Source organism: Centropristis striata, chromosome 14 (genome assembly GCF_030273125.1).
Source record: "Centropristis striata isolate RG_2023a ecotype Rhode Island chromosome 14, C.striata_1.0, whole genome shotgun sequence".
Lineage (NCBI taxonomy): Eukaryota > Metazoa > Chordata > Actinopteri > Perciformes > Serranidae > Centropristis > Centropristis striata.
The window spans coordinates 175,646-194,780 of record NC_081530.1 but is presented as its reverse complement, the minus strand read 5'-3'; positions in this window follow the sequence as shown (position 1 = coordinate 194,780).

Sequence of the window (19,135 nt, the reverse complement as noted above, 5' to 3'; positions counted from 1 at the left end):
CCTCTTCCTCCTCACCCTCCCTCCCTCTTCCTCCTCACCCTCCCTCCCTCTTCCTCCTCACCCTCCTCCCCTCTTCCTCCTCACCCTCCTTCCCTCTTCCTCCTCACCCTCCCTCCCTCTTCCTCCTCACCCTCCTCCCCTCTTCCTCCTCACCCTCCCTCCCTCTTCCTCCTCACCCTCCTCCCCTCTTCCTCCTCACCCTCCCTCCCTCTTCCTCCTCACCCTCCCTCCCTCTTCCTCCTCACCCTCCCTCCCTCTTCCTCCTCACCCTCCCTCCCTCTTCCTCCTCTGGTTTTTTTTCTAAATCATACATATTTCAAGGGCAGTGCTTCCTGCTGCCACAGAGCTGCAGACCTGAGGAGGTCTGAGGGAAGTTAGGAAGCCGTGGAGAGCCTCTCAGGTGAAACCCTGTCAGTAGAAGCAGTCACCTTCTCCTCCCACAGCTGAGACGGGCTAAAGGAGCTGCAGGTAAACATTCGCCGGGTAATCTTCCCGTGCCCCGCTCGCTGTTTGTGACAATGTGTTTGCAAGGACATGTGCACTTTCGGTGTCATTTCCGTCGTGATATCAATAAATAAAAACTTTAGGTAACACTTTCTATGAAGACTACATCTATAGTGCATTATGAGTGCATTCATAGTGAATTATAATGCTCATTATAATCAATCATAATGCATTATGACTGCATTCATAAACACATATAAAGCTTCATGATGCACTATATCAACAGTTATAAATATAGCTTATAATGACTTATAAATCCAAGTGTCTTATGAGTGCTCTTGACTGGTTATAAACTACAGGCTGACTGATGAGGCTTATAATACATTACAACTACTCATACCCCTCTATACACACACCTCAACAATCAATTGTTATAAGGACTCATAGGCTGCCATAAGTATAAATAAATGATCAATGTATGCTTTAAGTAAAGTGAGGTTCATATAGACGCATCTATAATGCAGCATAGCTAATCATGATGTTTCATTGTTGGCGTTAAGTAAAGTGTAACACATTTTCATGCATTTAAAAGAAGCTATGCTGCATCATAAGTCATATTCCTCATATATAGTATAGTCATATACATATATATATTCGTCAGATACCAAATATAGAGAATTACACTAAGATTAGGAATGTAACGGTAAAGCTCAGTTTCAACCTGTAGGGGGCAATCCACGTGCATATTTTGTCCACAAAATGTATATTTTTAAGATTCACAGATTTGGAGCTCAATCAATCACCAACACTACTTAATACGTAGATATAAGGGTTTACATATGAAAACTTTGGTTTTGGGATTTAATTACAGTTTAAGGAATAAAACCAAAAAAAGAGAAAAGACAGTACGTTTTGTAGTGTTGGTGATTGATTGAGCTAATATAGTAAATATAGTGCTAATAATGCACTATAGATGTAGTCTTCATAGAAAGTGTTACCACAACTTTAAATGTGAAATTAAACCTTGGGTGTCAGACATTCAATGGGTTGTAAAGAAAAATAACTGTTTTGGATGAGTAAATAGACAACACTCCACTAATGTTACGTGAGCAACATCTAATTTAATAAGGTATGTCAAGCTTGTGTCTATAGCTTCAGGCGCTACACTCAAAATATATTATAGAAGAAATGTGTTAAAGATTAAGTATAGGATATAAAATGTCAAAATAATTTTTTGGTTTGGTTTCCTGTGCAAGCATTGAGATTCTCCTGAACAGCTTTGCCCTGATTGATCCGAACTCCATTCACAAAATCAGCATTTTTAACACTGTCTGCCTGTCTTCTTGTGGATAGACCGACAGAGTATGAATTCAGACTTTTTACAAATCATCATCATTATTTAGTTATTTCAGCATTCCTTTGATTATGTTTATTGCAGTTAAAACACTGTGTAGTTGGCCTGGTGTTGGGTTACATCTGAGAAATCCTGGCACTGATCTTAGCTCTGGTGACAGGTCATGAAACTGGGCACTGATCAGCCTCAAGGATGCTAGAAGTGGCAGTCATCCAGAAGCTGTTCCTGGAGAGGGAGGTGAAGAGCAGTGAACTGTGTCTGCCTCCAGATGATGTCATGAACCAGACATGACGCCATTTGGCTTTCTGATGTATGGCAAATCCAAAAAAGGTGTAAATCAGTCATACACACTGACCTGTGTCCTCGCAGTGACGCAAGGTGCTAAATTGCTTTGCAGTTGGTCCAAAAATGTTTGTGTTCCTGTGTGTGTGTGTGTGTGTGTGTGTGTGTGTGTGTGTAAAGCATGTCTAATTATGACCTTACATGCTAAGCCCCGTAGCTCCAGATGTAAATGCAGGCAGAGACATGTCATTGAAAATCTCTGACCGTGCCTGACAGTTTTCATCACACAATGAAATTAATGAAGAGAAAAATCAGATGGTGTGTTAAACATTCAGTTACCTGCTTTACCAGCAGACACACATGCAGCATGTTGCCATATTACCATATTACCTTAATTGGTATATCATAGTCGGTGCACACCATTTTATAGAATATAAAAATTGTCATACCATTCAGTTTGCATGTGTATGTAGTTGTTATTCTGATGAACAATGGGACACAGTTCATTGGAAAGTTTTGTGAAAATGTATTTGATGACTTTGTGATTTTGCATGAACAATATTTCTAACCTACATGTGTAATAACATTTTACAGCATAAAAACAGCAATATTAACGGTATGTACATGTTTGTATTACATTCTCAGCAAACTAAAAGTGACAAACACCAAATGACTGTATTTAACCCCTATATATATATATATATATATATATATATATATATATATATATATATATATATATATATATATATATATATATATATATAGTTATGCAGCAGCTTAGGGTTGCTAGCTTTCATTAATACACTATTTTTTTATCCTGGCAGACATCTTGAGATGGTACAAGGGAAAATAAATCAGACTTTTTAGTCTTTTTTTTCTTTTTCATTGCCAGAAGTTGAATTGTTGCGAATTGAGACAAAATGTTGAGAATAAAATCCAAAAGTCAAAGTAAAGTTGAAATGTCAAGAAAAAAATCTGAAATGTTGAGGATAAAGTTCATTTTTTTAAATAATCAAAATGTTAAAGATTCAATTGAAATGCAGAGAATAAAATTCAAAATGTTGAGTTCAAAATGTCAACAACTCTTAGGTCTCTCAGTTACACTTATATCTTGAAATGGCAAGTTTATACTTTCTTCTTAATTCTCAACATTTTAACTATATTCTGTGAATGCAAAATGCCTGGCACTCAGAATGTGAGTAAGACTTTACTCCCAACATTTCAGCTTTATTCTTGAAATACAAATAATACGAAAAAAAGTTCCTGCTCCTCACTGTTTCCTGGCGCTAATACTCGTCCATACAGATACCGCTTTTCAACCAGGAAACTTCCTTGACAGTGTAAATCATGCAGCTAATTTTACTTCTGAACAGAATGAAAAGAATAAATTTGACAAATGAAGATGTAGTGGTGTCATGACCAAATCAGCACAATGAGGGGTGTCGTGATTTAAAAATGCTTGGTGGCGGTGGTGAATAAGGCATGAGGTATTTAAAAGAGAAAAGGTTTATTTCTCCACTCAAGACACCAGCTGCCTTCTTTTGGCTTGATGAGCATTGGACAGCACTTCTGTTGTCATTAATATCACTATTTGTCAAACAGTGGGTGGTGTGCATGAATCTGAGACGCTGCTGCGTGTGTGTGTGTGTGTGTGTGTGTGTGTGTGTGTGTGTGTGTGTTGGTATCAACGTGTGGTTGATGGAACCCCCCAGAGTTTTAACACGTACGACTGTTGACCGTGTCTGAGCTGTCTGATTCCCGCTCATGTTAATTTAATGAGCGAATAGCGTGCACGCCAGGAGGCGGTCACAGCGAATCATGAAGCCAAATGAGACTTTGTAATAGGCTGACTGAAGCAAAAGACTTTATCAAAATCAATAAGTGCAGCAAAGAGTCAAACTGGGTCTGTTTGAAAGGTTAACAGAACGTGGCCGCTCAGTCGATGACATATGACTACATTTGAATCTGACATCAACAAACACACACTACAAACACTATTCCAACACGCCCAACACGCTGCTGCTGAGGACCCATTAATAAGACCACAGACGTCCAGCATGGGCGCTTTATTCCATCATGCATCATCGTTTTGAGACATCATCCACGTGAGTGCCATTAACCCCACAGTTGAATGTGATTCCACTACTGTGAGAAACACTCAAGGTCAGAGCCTTCTGTTCCTCTCCAGGACCGTGGAAATGGAGATTTATTCTGCATAACTAATGCATTCCTCCATTCAATATATGATCCTGCACAGTAGTGGATTGGATGTAAAGATTTGTCTCAATTTATCACTGCTTTGCCATTTCAGTCGCTGCTGTGACTCACTTATCTTACCAGTCCAGACGTGGTAGAATGTCAGATTTTATTTAATTGGGTAAAGTACAGATTTAGCTGTATCTCACTGGCATCTCAAAAAGCATATTCATAGAAAACACATTTATGGTACATGACAGTTTCTCTTCTTGATTTTTTCTCCAGCTCCTCAGATCCTTGAATATCATTCTTTTTCACTGCTTTTGTGTATCACATTTCTCTCGAGAGCCAACCTAACTTTAGCCTCTCATTATATGCCGGCGCATTGTTTTCTGCCTCTCCTCTCCCGTGCTTGTGTTGTATGTCGGTACTATATGATTGGGTCCCCCGAGGACTGGTGCTTAGTGCCTCGGAGAAGGTAAACATGGAAGAAAAGTGACTTTAACATGCAAGAACTATGGTGCAACAGACACACAGAGAATGCAACCTGACACCCAGATCATATGGAATGATTTTAAACCTCAACATTAAGCTCTGTGGGTAATGACACTGCCACATACTTGGACATTTCCCCTGCTTCATCTGCTCTTCTCTTTTGTCGTTTGTCGTGTCACCTTAGTCTCCAGGGGGCCTTTTCACCGACAGCCGAGAACATGAATGCCACAATGCACTAAAGTCACTCATTTCTCTCCCAAGCTGTCACTTAGCACCACACCGAGCTCTGCCTTCTGTGCCTTACATGACGGTTTTGCTGTCTGCTTGGATGTCTGTCTCTCTGTGTCCCTGTCAGAAGGTCTGTCGTAACTTTGTTTTCCAGCAGCCATCACAGCTTTTATCTCACTACGTGACACCTGCTAGTGTGCTAATATGTGAGGCTGTGTGAGGTCTGCGTAGGTGGCTATTCTGTAAGGCATAACATTCAGACAGGAACATTCACAGACAGGCATGCAGGCACACACATGTTAACCAAGTCCCATTGTTAGAAGTATAATATATAGTAGTAATATAAGTATAATATATAGTAGAAGTAGAAGTATTTAAGACTTAAAAAGCATCTTGTAATGATGTTGACACTCGTTATGGTGTCCAGATTGAATAAAAATGTGTTTCTACCTCATTAGTTGTCCTGAATAACTTATTCGCATTTAGGTGCATAATAAATCAAATCAAATCAAATCAATTTTATTTATATAGCCCAAAATCACAAATCACAGATTTGTCTCAAAGGGCTTCACAGACTGTACATGGTACGACACCCTCTGTCCTTAGACCCTCACATCGGCCAGGGAAAAACTCCTTAAAAAACCCTTTTAGCAGGGGAAAAAGAAGAAGAAACCTCAGGGAGAGACAGAGGAGGATCCATCTCCCAGGACGGACAGACGTGCAGTAGATGTCGTTGTACAGGGCAGGTCAACAGAGAAGAATAGAGTAGACATGTAACTTCCAGTAATTCAAAGAACAAGGACGTGGTCCCTCAAGACTCATGTGGAGATGCATTTTAAAGCCAGGTTAAAATGATACAATTTCATTTAGCGGACGCTTTTATCCAAATCAACATACATCTGACAGTTCATACAACACAAGCAAAGATGGAGTCCGAAGACAACATGAGTAAGGGCCATTGGTTACGTTTGAGTCCAGGAGAACGTAGGTTCTTTCAGGCAACGTACAAAGACAGAACAAAACATGCATGGTATTTTTTCCCATTTTGTTTTCTTTCCTCATCATCCATGTCCATGATTTGTGACAGTGTTCACTAAAGAGCTGGGTCTTCAGTCTTTTCTTAAAGATTTAGAGAAACACAGCAGATCAGATGGAGTTTGGTAAGTCGTTCTACCACCGGGCAACTACAGAGAAGAGTCTAGCTTGTGACATGGCGCCCTGTAGAGGTAGAGGAGACAGAGGGCTTTTATTGGAAGAGCGTGGTGAGTGGGAGCGTTTGTGGACCTGACCTAAGGAGTTCAGGGTTCAGTCAGGGTTTTAAATATGACGCGGGCAATAACCAGGAGCCAGTGCAGGGGTTTGAGGAGTAGGATGACGTGCTCTTTTTGCGTTGGTTGAAGACCAGACACACCACTGTGTTCTGGATCATCTGCAGAGGCTTGAAAGTGCAAGCTGGAAGACCTAACAGTAGGGAGTTGCAGTAGTTGATGCGTGATAGACATGAGAACCTGTGTCAGGAGTTGGGTTGCATGCTCGGTCAGGTATGGTCGAATCTACAATTGACACGAACGAGCAATGGATGAACCTTAAAGGTCAGTTGGTGTAAACAGACCTTCTCAGATGTCCACTTGTGATTAGACCACCCGATGTTGGTACTGACCTGCCCTCCATTCAGGCACTCCTCCAGGCGCCACAGATCACTGAGTGCCAAAACTACCCGACACAGGAATAATTTTCTACCTCAGGCTGTCACCCTCATAAACAATGACTGAAATGGTACTAACCATAACTTATTGCTCAGTTTATTCTGTCTTGTTTCCAATTAAGTACCTCTATGAAGGCTGTAAAACCAGAGTCAAATTCCTTGTATATTGCACACAGTTGTCCAGTAAAGCGGATTCTGATTCTGATTCTGATTCTTACAGGGCCCAATGGACTGGGAAGACATCAGTGTTGTGTAGTCTGATCCCAGCATCATACACAATGAAACCTCGTAGGAAATTTTCTTTGGATTCAGCTGCAACTATAATTTCACCATGTTTTGACCCATGTAATGGCCCAGCGTCAGTCAGAGCTGATGAAGGATGCAGTTATGGTTCGCCACAACACCTTCAGACAGCCACGTGTCAGCTTCAACTAAAACATAATGATAATTGTAATGTACTCCTAAGGTGTACAGTTGAACAGTTTTTCTGCCATGCATTAGTTTACCCTGTCAAAAAAGTTTTCACTCTAGTTTTCATCACTTTCCTTTCTGGACATCCAAGGACAACAAGATATCATCTCGGCACAGCCAACAAAGACACATTCTCAACAAAAACCACAGTAGCTTTGCCTTCCAGCTGTCACTTTCTGCTCTTCTTTTCATCTGGTCACAATCCCACTCCAGCCGCCCACAACACACACTCACAACAAGTTAGGCTGAGGGAGGCAGGACACCTTCTACCATCTCCTCCTCCTCTACTTCACCTCCCCACTTCTTCTCTGTCTGAGCTCCCGCAGCCCTGTTCGGTGTACTATTTCAGTGTCTGACATGAGGTGTAACACCTCAGTTAATAGCTGCTGACTGCTCCTGTGAGCTATGCTTTGGGGGGAAAGCTAAAATTACAGGGTGCTAAGAGTGACAGGCGAGGTGCAGCAGATCTTCTGCCCCCTGAGCCCCTTTTTGGCTATGAAACCCTTCTCTTAGGCGTATCGGCGCTAACACCAAATGAGCAAAGTAAACACAGGTAATCGTGTACAGTAAACACTTTCACTCACTGCTGGTTTGCAATTATAGATACCCATTCGTGCAATAAAATGGTCTCAGCCATGCATGAAAGAAAACTACTACTTTTTTTTGCTCTGTGGTACTTGACTGCATTTGCCAAGAGAAGCACACAAGTTTAGAGAGTTTATTCTTAAAGAAAAAAACAAAAACCTAAAAAGCAGAAGAGAGGATGCATCATAAAAGGTCCATATTTCAAGACAAGAAATTGAAAGTACCGCCTCAAACGAGGAAAGCCACAGTGCTCGCAATCATCCTCGAGAAAACATTTTGTACATGGCAGGTCAGTCTTGCTTTACTATTTTTTCCTCTTAGAAACCAAACAGTGAGAGGAGATTGAAGAGGCGTGAAGACAAATGCTATTGAACAGTGTGAGAGGGGAAAGAAAACACAAAAGCAGAACAAGGACAGAAAGCTGCGAGAAAAAAAAGAAGGGCATTATGTGGGTTGTTATGAGCAGGGAGGCATGTGGAGAGAGGGATGGGGGAGAGCATGAGATGGAGAACAACAGCGAGACACAGAGAGAAACATGAGAGGACGTCCATCAAAGTGCTGTCTTTCTGCTGTGCACAGCAGCCCCCGACACACTGCAAGTAAAGGAGACGGAGTCGGGGAAGAACAGGCTGCCCATTAAAAACAGGGAGAGGAAGAGAAGAAATGGGGAAGGAGAAGTGGGAAAAACCCACGCTCACTCTCCCTCTCTGAGCCCGCCGAGAGGCAATGATCAGACTCTGAGTTTAACATCAGCAGCTGATGGGCATCAGGGTCCCTCAACCCTCGTATGGTTTCTCTTCTGCTCCAACATGTCTCTCCACCTTTCCTCTGTTCTTCTGCCCTGCAGGCTGCTCCTGTAATTGGCCGTCCAACTTTGCTGGATTTTGTTCTGTGTGTGTGTGTGTGTGTGTGTGTGTGTGTGTGTGTGTGTGTGAGAGAGAGAGTGTGTGTCTACATGTGTATGTTTCTCCATTTGATTGTGTGATTATTGCAGCTCTTCATAGTTTTATGTTTTTATGAGTTTTAGATGATGGCAGGGAGAGGGGATCTCTTAAGTATTTTCTTCTCTCTACTGCTCTCTCTTTCTCTCATTTCAACTCACAGCTGCCTTCTAAAGCTTCATTTTCACTAAGAAGATGCAATCCTTGCAAAATAGGTTCTCATCATATCTTAGATGGGCAATCAACATGACAGATGATGGATGATGTAAGCCAACCAGGCATCATATTAGCCCATAAAAACAGGATTCACTTAGAAATGGAATATGGCAAAAAGGTGCTCACATGGCAGCTGATATCTACTGTAAACGCAAAACTGCATTTGGGAAGTCATCATTTTCTTACATTGCCATGACTCAGTGGAATACTCTGCCAACAAACATTACTTCATGTAAAAGTCCCCACGCCTTCTCACATCTTGCCAAGCGTTGGCTATTGTCAAGTAAAGAGTGTACATATTTAATATTGTGTGTTCGTGTGTGTGTTGGGGGGGCAACCTGTCCTGTTGAAAAATGCTTTCATACATCTATTTTATATATTGTCTCTTTGCCTTGTTCTGTAATTTTATGTAATAATTGTCCTTTTCTATACTAATTTTCTAACCTTTTAACCTTTTCTAAACCTGGCACAATGCATATTCTCTTGTTGTACTAGATTAATGCCTTATTGAGCGCTGTCCCTGTTTTGAAATTATAACTTTAAAACTATACCCCTTTTTGCAACCTAGTCATTTAATGGACTGGTGCTGGTTTGCAGTTGGTTCAACTTGCAAACCTTCTCAGAATCTGTTTGCTTTTACATAGGCTTGAGAGCCACGTCATTACTTCACTGTATACATCTGTATATGCCTCTACTCTCTACAAGCATAATAACAACAATGGTGGACTACATTGTCTCTTTACAAATGTTTCTCCTGGCTTTGCGAGCCTACATCCTGGTACAACAAATTTGTGCTGCTCATATTGAATGCTGTGAACAGTGATTATGTTCTTATTTACACTGAGTGTAAGTTGTTAATGTTGGACTTTGTTGTAGGCTAGCGCTCGTCCGCTTACGCATGGCTACTACCATTAGCCTGCTAACGCTAGCCTGTATCAATCACATTGCAGTTGAACAAAACAGATAAAATGAATGATACACGTAAGCAATTCATGGTTCAAGACCAGCAAAAAGTTGGTGGAACCAGTTTTCTTTGGGCAAGGAACTGGTTCGCAATTAGGCACCGGCTCGGAACTGGGTCTGGAAATGCCTTGGTGGAAAAAGGGGTACTTGTGATACACAGATTGAACTGATTGGTTTGGCTTATAGACAATGCAGATACCGATGTTCTCTTGTCATTCATTCCCCCCATTGTGCCAGGGAATTAAAGAATTCTTGACTGTACAAGCAGAAGCACATCTGATTCAACTCGTTCAATCACCTGAACTGCCTTCACTCAGTTGATTTCTTGTTTCAGGTGTACTCTTTCTTGGTCGGAACAAAACCTGCAGCCACACCAGCCCTTTCATTGTAAGTTTAACACCCTGCATGACACTCTCTTTCAATGAGCTCATATTCATCATCATCAACATCATACAAATTTATGAAACAACCTTTCCTTGAAGGTTTGACCTTCTCTCAACCGAAAATATTCTTTTCTTTTTTAAATACCTGCGGCACAACTGCCTACTCACTTTTTAAATTACACATTTAAGCACATCTTTGTGCAACGTGAACTCAGTGTAACTGAATGTAATGTAAAGTGATTTAAAGCAAAAGTGCTTTTAATAATCCATTTTATTCATAAGCGCCTTTCAGAACACCCAAGGTCAGTTTACAACAAAACATAAAATAGTTTAAAAACAGTGGCAACAAAATAAAACATCAGAAAGTATTGACATGGTGAGTGGGTGACTAGGTGGTGTATGCGTATGAGTCCGGTTTTACTGTAGCGGCGTTCCAGTTGTCGTCCTTGGGATTTCAGATGGCGGAGGGCGGAGCATGTGAGTTGAGGAGGTTATGGAGATTTGTGTTGTAGTGTGAAACCAGGTCTTCAGGTGAGCTGTTGGGATCAGAGTTGGGAAAATTGTGAATGTCAGATGTAAATGTGTCAGTGTTGATGTCCTTGATTTTGTAGAATCAGATGGTGCGGGGGAGGATGATTTTGGACAGAGAGAGGTTGATGTTGAAAGTGATGAGCATGTGGTCAGAGTATGGGAGTGTGTGTGGCTTGCACTCAGTGGGTTTGACACCTGAGCAACAGACAATGTCCAGTATATGTCCTTTACTGTGTGTTGGGAAGTTGATGTATTGTTGCAAACCAAAACAGTCTAAGCAGGATGAGAGGTCTTTTGAGAGAGAGTTTGTATTATTGGGTGATTATAGATGGGTGAGGAGGTGAGAGAAGTCATTTATAAAGTCCTTGTTGTATTTTGGTGGGCGGTAGATGGTGGCAATAATTGTGGGAGAGGGTCCAGGCAGAAGTGAGGCAGAGTACTCGAAGGAGGAGAACACAGGAGCAGCAGGTACAGGAACGACTTTCCAACTCTCGCGGTGTAGCATCGCGAGACCTCCGCCCCGGCCGCATGCACGGGGCTGCGAGATGTAAACAAACCCCGGCGGAGCGGAGTCGTTCAGAGAGGAAAAGTCATTAGGCTGCTGCCAAGTTTCAGTCAGGCACAGGAAATCCAGCTGTCAATCACGGACCAGATGCCCCTTGCTGCTGAGAGAGCGAAGCTGACGGTGGAGGTGGTGGTGCTGCTCCTAGCCGCCGAGTTAGCCGACCTAGCAAGGCTGGACAGGACAGAGTGGTTGACATCTCGAGCAGTGTTACGGGAGCGGCGGCGAGTTGTGGACCAGGTCGTCTTTATGGAGTGAGAGTCGTTATATTGAAACTTTCCACGATGAGTGTATCTCCGACGAGGCTGGAAAGCGATGTCCGGGGGGATGTCGAGCCCAGATACTGGTCGTGAGGAGGAGATGAGATAGCGATGTTTGAGGAGTTCAGCAGCAGAATACTGGAGGAGTGCATTTGTTTGCAAGTGGACGAGGGACAGGAAGAGCCAGATGACTGCAAACCAGCGTGTTATATGGTAAATCCACATCGTTTCCCAGGAGGGGAACTCCTACCTGGGACCCCTTCCAGGTAGGAATACGTCCAAAAGTCAGCCACAAGTGCGACTGACAGCAGTAAACTGATGTCGGTACAGCATGCAGACCAGCAACCCATTAGTCAGAGGTCAATCACGACACCCAATAAAGAGTATACAATGTTTTATTTTGTTTTGGTTACCGGTGAGCAGCGTCTACAAAGCGTGCCAGCGTTCACCCGACCGGAAGTGCAGGAAAAGTCACTCAGAGCTGAACTGATAGGAAACCTTGAATCTCTTTTTTTCTTTCAGAGATCAAATGCTATAGGTAACCCTTTATTCCTGTCCATGGGCTTTAGAAATATTAAACCAGTAAAAAGTATTCAAAGATTGTGACTAAATCTCAGAACTCCATTGTATCCTCATCAAAACCTTTTATATCCACCCCACCTCCATTGTGGGCCCAACAAGCACAAAAGACCAGTGTTCATGTCCTGTGACCACCACATGTTGTGTTATGTTGTTTGTTTTATACGGCATACAATATGTATATTAAATGACACATGAAAAGCTCAAAATGTGTTGTTGTGACATGCGAAATGTCCTTCAAAGTGATGTTTTACTTGTACGCCTCCCCATGAGAAACTAGAAAAACATCAATACATAACTCAGCAGTACATATGTAGTTAAAAAACACTGAAAAAAGTAGAACATGGGAACTTTCCAAGGAAAAGTCCAGACTTAAAGAATAAAATATGTACACACAGTTCATAAAATTTAACAGCGACACAGAGAACACTCCACTTTCATTGTACAGTATACGAATTCTGCTGGAAAATATGTTCTCCCGTAAGCATTATCAGCAACAAAAGGTGTAATTAAAACACCCTGACGTGTTAATTTTTCAAAATAAGAGTTCAGGTTGCATTAGAATTTATAATATTGTATTAATCATTAAACTCAACAACATATTTCTTATGTCAGGGTATTGGAAGTTCAAAGTCACAATATTATCAATGCATTATATGCCAAGTATCCCTTTTATCATGTATCATGTAAAAGTATGCTTCCTGTCATTTCCTTTTATACAAAAACAACATAAATGTGGCAGTATCATATGTATGACTCTGATTTATACTGATACTGATTCAATTTGTTAGCAGCACCAACATGATATTGTGAATGTGCATGAGTCCACTGTATCAAATTGCAGTAATACATTTTCATATACACTCCCACTCACAGCTCCATAAGCCACTGAGTCAAATCAATGATCTTTAAGTCATGCAGGCCGGCTGCATTGGGGTCAGCCCTGCCATGCATACAGCATGAACATCAGGTCATGGTCTGACAGAAAATTATAGCAGACAAAAAAAAGAAAAATCCTATCTACTCCGATCAATACTTGCATTCTATTAGTGGCTCTAACTGCTGCATCTTCATTACAGAGATGGTTATTCACTTCGTTCTTGTTTTCATTACTGGAGTATGTGTTGAAGATTTGTTTGTTTTGCAAGGTTCTCATTATGTCTCCTCTGATTTGTTATGTATCTCATCTTGAAGTATTTTTTTTATTTGTCAGGTCAGAGATATTGATAGCAATGGTATCTTTTGGACTATTCTTTCTCTTGCACAGTTGATCCTAACTTTTTTTAAATCCCTGCGGGCACCAATTAAGAGATGCACTTGAGATTCTTCCTGACGAAGTTTGAAGGTGGCACTGATGAACATTTACATCGTGCTATCTCTATGAAATACTAAATTAGCTACATTTGCTCCCAAAATCCATTACCGCAATTTGTACGTGCTGGAAAAAGGCATAAAACTCAGAATCCATCCTCCAGAGCTTTAACCGAACTGTTAATGCTTGTTACCAAATAAAACTAAAAAATGCAGAGAGACCAGACACCCCAGGCAAACTAATATGAGGAACTAATTACATAGCACCTCATCTATTCCCCTCGTAACTGTGTCTCGATTTTACTTCTCAAACTTTCTCAAGCATAAAGACATTAATATCAACTCTCTGTGTGCTCTCTGCTTAAGTGCTCCTTTTTCTGCCACTTTAGCTAAGATTAAAAGCAGAAGTGAGCAGAACCTCCCTGCTCTCCTCACCCCCGACACTCCGTCTGAGTCTGTGCTGCTTCCCCTTTAACTCCTCACGTCTAAATGTTCCCTAACTCCCTTTTAATGCCCATCACTCTATAACAACTGTCTTCAGTGGGGGCCCATGAGAAGAGGGAGTGTCTGTGTTTGTGCTCCCTCATGCATACACATGACCACACTGCGAGTATGGAGACTCCGCAGAGAGTAACAAGTCCTATTGAGAGTGATGTCACATACTCCCTTCCCCGTGTCTGCGAACAACAAATCACCTTCTCTCCATCTATAATACATATCCCCATCCACCCCTGGAGGTTTTATCAGCTAAATACCCTTCAGTTGGAGATCCTAGCCATAAGCCCATGTGTAAATTTGCAGTGCAGCGCCGAGGACACGTTGCACTGGGAGACAACCGATAAAAGCTACCATTAAAACAGCATTTGGGGCCCTTTCTTTGTAATGAAGATGGAGGAACTGCACTCCTGACAGTGTGGGTAGATAAACAAACCTATTCGGGCTCAGAGCAGTAGGAAGGTTAGGGTGGAGCAAGACTTAACACTTAACCGTCATTAATAAATGAAAAATTATATTTTAACAGTTTAATGTTGCACACATTATGCCATCTTATATATTGTAATGAGTATTTGGTAATAACTACAATATGAATTATTTGGATTACTATTACCAAGTGGCAGTTGAGGATTGTAATTATTGGACAAATGGGGCCAAACAATGCTCCAACGTTAGGCATGAATCTGGTTAGGAAATAACTAAAACATTTTAAAAGGGTCCTCGAACCTCAAACTACCTCAATGAAAATAGGTTCTATGGGTACCCACAAGTCTACAGACATGCCCACTTTATGCTGATCTCATGCAGTTTGGGGCAGAAACGATGCACCACCTCTGATGCTGTATAAGTGTGTTAATTTCACATATTGTATTTGAATATTCCTGCTTACCAGGTTCACTAAACAGTCATAAATCACTGGAAAGCCGAGACTCTTGTGTATTCAGTGAGCCCAATTATATATGTGTGATGATGCTAGTCCCCATGGTAGCCATTTCACTGTAGTAGGACCATTTCCTTAAACTTGACCTCATTGTATAAAATGAGCTGTTGTGACCTCTAGGAGAATCATAGCCTCATGAAACTTTACAACCACAAACTAGAGACCAAGAGTGTTGATGATGTATGGCTAGATATATTGACAAAAAGAGAATTTCTTAACAATTTCCAGGAAATAGGTGCTCAAAATCCAATCCACAAAAAAATGCTAATTCTTGAAATCAAAAAACAGCATGGATTTTTCTGTGGTGTTCCTCAAGGTCTTGGTGTCTTAATGTGGTATTTTTGGGGGATATTTGACAATATTTTATCAATTTGGCAGTGGTAAAAATGAATACGTCAAGCAGCAAATCTGTGTAAAAAATGGTATCAACCCAAAAAACAGCTTAAAACATAATTGAGCATGGAATGGCCATCCTAGCCTTCTATCACAAGATTCTAAGCCCATAGAGACAGTTCATATTAATAAATGGATTGATTAATATACTGATGACTATTTCTGATTCATGACTAGAAAAACTTGAAGCACAGTTCACACTCAGCTGCAACTCAAAATCATTTTCAGGTTCAGATGGTGTAGACCACTTCTAGACCCCATACTGCTCTTTTTCTCCCATGCTCCTAGCCCGAATAGAGCCTAGTTTTATTGGTGGCTTTCACCAGTTGTCTCCCAGTGCAACATGTCCTCAGACACTGTGTTCATGCATTTGAGTACAGCCTATAAGCATTGGTTTATGCATGTAATAGTGCATGCTACAGCTGCTGTAAAAAGCTTGACAAACTAGTGTCAAGCTATGTGGCATGTGTGCATGCTTGTGTGTTAATATGTGTGTGCTTTCACAAATCTAATCTTGTGCCTGCGGATTGAGGTGGAAGCCGCCTTGCAGTGGGGAAGATGTATATTTCATTAATTCGCAGTACTGACCTCCTGGGCTCGTCTTCATCAGACCTGCTGCTGAATCCTAAAATCACTCTCCACAGCTACCTCCTCTGTCAGTGGGAGTAGTTTGGGAGAGCGAGGCTGTGTGGGGATATAAAGGTTGCAGGTTCATTTTGTGTGAGTCATATTTGTATTTTTTCACTTTGTGCAATGGGAGTTGAAGCAAAGTGGCTCCACTATCCAGACATTCCCTTGGTGGAAAGAGCTTGAGCTGAAGACGACCGTGGGATGAGCCAATAGAGGTGATGGGTTATTAAGAGCTGAGGTGAAAAGGTGAGGTCAGGATCACGACGCAGAGGATCCAAAGAGGGAATCATGGATTGCCTTATGCTGCTGGGAAGATTGCTTTGGAACTTTTGAGTTAATAATACACAGCTGTGTGTGGGGGGTCATTCAGAGTGTTGAATAAAAAGTGATAAAACTTGTGTTTTAGAATATAGACTTTTCTTCCTACCAGGTGCTAGTCACACAGCGGTGAAGAAGTTTCTTTATCCGCTGTGTGGCAAATAAAAAGCCTATGATTTCCCACAAGAACACCGCATTCTAGATACTGCTTCACATCCTGGAAACGGTTCTTTTTTAGGAAGCCTTTCATGTGCTTAGATGTTTAAATGCACTTTTGATAACCCAACCTAAAATTTCCCTGCATGCATGTACCCAAAAGTAGAAAACATCTCTTCCTGCTGTGTCTTCTCCTGCCAATGCTTTAGCGCGCAAAGTAAGCCAGTTACAACTACAGTGAGCGTGCAGACTTAGAACTAATACTAACATGTTTACATGTGAAAGTGTGAAAAACAGAATATTCCAGCTGCTTTGATCATTTTTACCATTGGGAGGATAAACTCTTATCAAGCTTACTGTGAACACGACATCATCCTACTACAGGTCATAAATGGGAAATGTAGATACTTTAAAGCTCCTAAGAAATTATCTTTAAATTTTCAGTAGGAGTAATTCTCCATCAAATCAAATATAAATGACAAAGCAATAATCAAACACTCACTTTATCATGACCACAGGTTGTGCAAAAGAAGTGGCTATCACTAGTTAGTAAGGTTTGTTAACAATTTGCAAAAATGAAAAGCTGACTCCTTATAGTGTCTTTAAAGTACAACCAAATGCTGAACAATTTTATGGACATTTTTAGGTGACCAAACGATTACAATGATGAACTGAAAAGACAAAAGGGACATAATTTACAAAATGAACATCATGCTGTCTTGAAAAAGACTTGAAACTAGTGATTCAGACAATAAACTCATTGGAAATGTTTTACCTATAAATTAAGCAAGAAGTAGGGTTATTTCCTTATAGACCTCTTTTTGCCACCACAGGAGCCGCCCCCTGTTGGCCAGAAGAAAGAATGCAGGTTTATGGCACTTCCATATTCCGGGCACTTTTCATGCCTTGATTTCCAGTACCTGGCCTCACTGGGCTCGTGAAATCCTAAACTCAACCCAAATTATGCTTCTAGCTCCCAAAGACAGCAATGGCTGAAACGTGTTGAGTGCTGTAATGGTGACTCGTTAACTTCCGGGACTTACCTGGATTCGTATTTAGGTTACTAAAGAGTGCTTAACCCAACACACAATCACTGTAGTTACATGTTTAAAACAGAAGAAAATAGACTTGATTAGTAGCTTTGTGCAGCTTGTGTTGTTGACTATATAGATTAAAAAAGTGGCATATCTGTTCTGTCAGTTGCTTAACTTAATGCCTCCTGTGTTGACACAGTGTAAGAGAAATGGACTTTCCATAACAACACCAGGCCTCTCAAACTCAAACTTTTACTTAAGTGCTCTAGAATAATGTCTTTGATCCATTTTATTAAAAAAAACAACAGTATTAATGATTCTATTTTTAATTCTAGTGTTACTCCCATTCACAGTATCTCTACCTTAGCTTCTGACAATCCTTTTAAATAACATTAAAAGAAAATGGCTGTGAACCTCTTTAAAACTATGCACCTTATTTTTATTCTATGTGCTCAAATATTTTTCAATTCACTCCTATCTTTCCCTTGCCTTTATTTAAACTTTTAGGCAGCTTATAATGACAAAATTGCCTATTCTAATGCTAAAGTTTTCACTGGCAATGTAGGAGAATATAAAAAGTATACTGCATATAAAGGAGAAAAAAAGTAGCACTAAAGCTCAGACGAGAAGGCTTAACCTTGAGTCTCTCAACAAACTATGTCCCACTTTAGGTTGGAAAATGTCTTTGGAGGGCATTTATGACCAGTGGGCTATGGATGGGCTGGGATGGATGGGTTAAAGGAGAGATGCAGCGATAGAGAGATAGAAGAACAGCTGTGAGCTGTTGCAGCTATGGGGCCAGATGAAATCAGTGGTAGGAAGGATGTTAAGAAGTAGGAGTGGGGGAGGTCAGAGGGTTGAGGAGACGGCAGCGGGGGAGGGGGTGGAGCGGGAGGAGTGCCCTGCTGACCACTGATAAGGATGGCTACCTGTGGGTGGTGGTACAAAGCGGTTGTTTACCTCAAGAAACACTCTCCAGCAAGCAAGATAAAATACAAGAGAGGCTTTGGGAATTTGGAGAAGAGAGTATAAAGAAAAGAGAGAAAAGGAAGAGGTGTTAAATGTTAATGAAATTGTGTTGAAAATGTTTTTGTGAGAGGTGATAAACTGCAAAAATACACCCTGATTAAACGAAAATCTGCTTCATCTGTAGTATTTTCACACATTAGGGAATTAAGAATAACCCCAGTTCTCTCAGTAAAAAAGTAAACCTGCGAGAGAAAAATAACTGCATCTTGTAAAATAATGTCTTACTCAATATCACTTGCTGTGTGATACCATGTGGACTACAATGGGATCAATGCTAGCGCTTCCCTTGTTCAATTACTTTGAAATTATAATGCAGCCAGACAATGAGTTCACAGACTTGAGCTAAATGAAAGTTTAGCTTTTAGTTCAATAAACCTGAATATAGGAGAATGGATCATTGGGTCAATTTAATTATATTCAGTCTGGCATAGTTATTGATGATCATTAATAATGGGCTAATGATGTCAAGCACCCACTGACTGAATCAAACTTTGCAAATGCCAAAGTCTGATGTGGAAGATTTAAAGTTTTGAAGAGACCGGCACTGAGAACTGGCTGAACATTGATACTGGCCTCTGATTGTCACATTGGTGAAAAGCTCCCAGGCAGTTAGTGTTAGTTAGCCATTGTT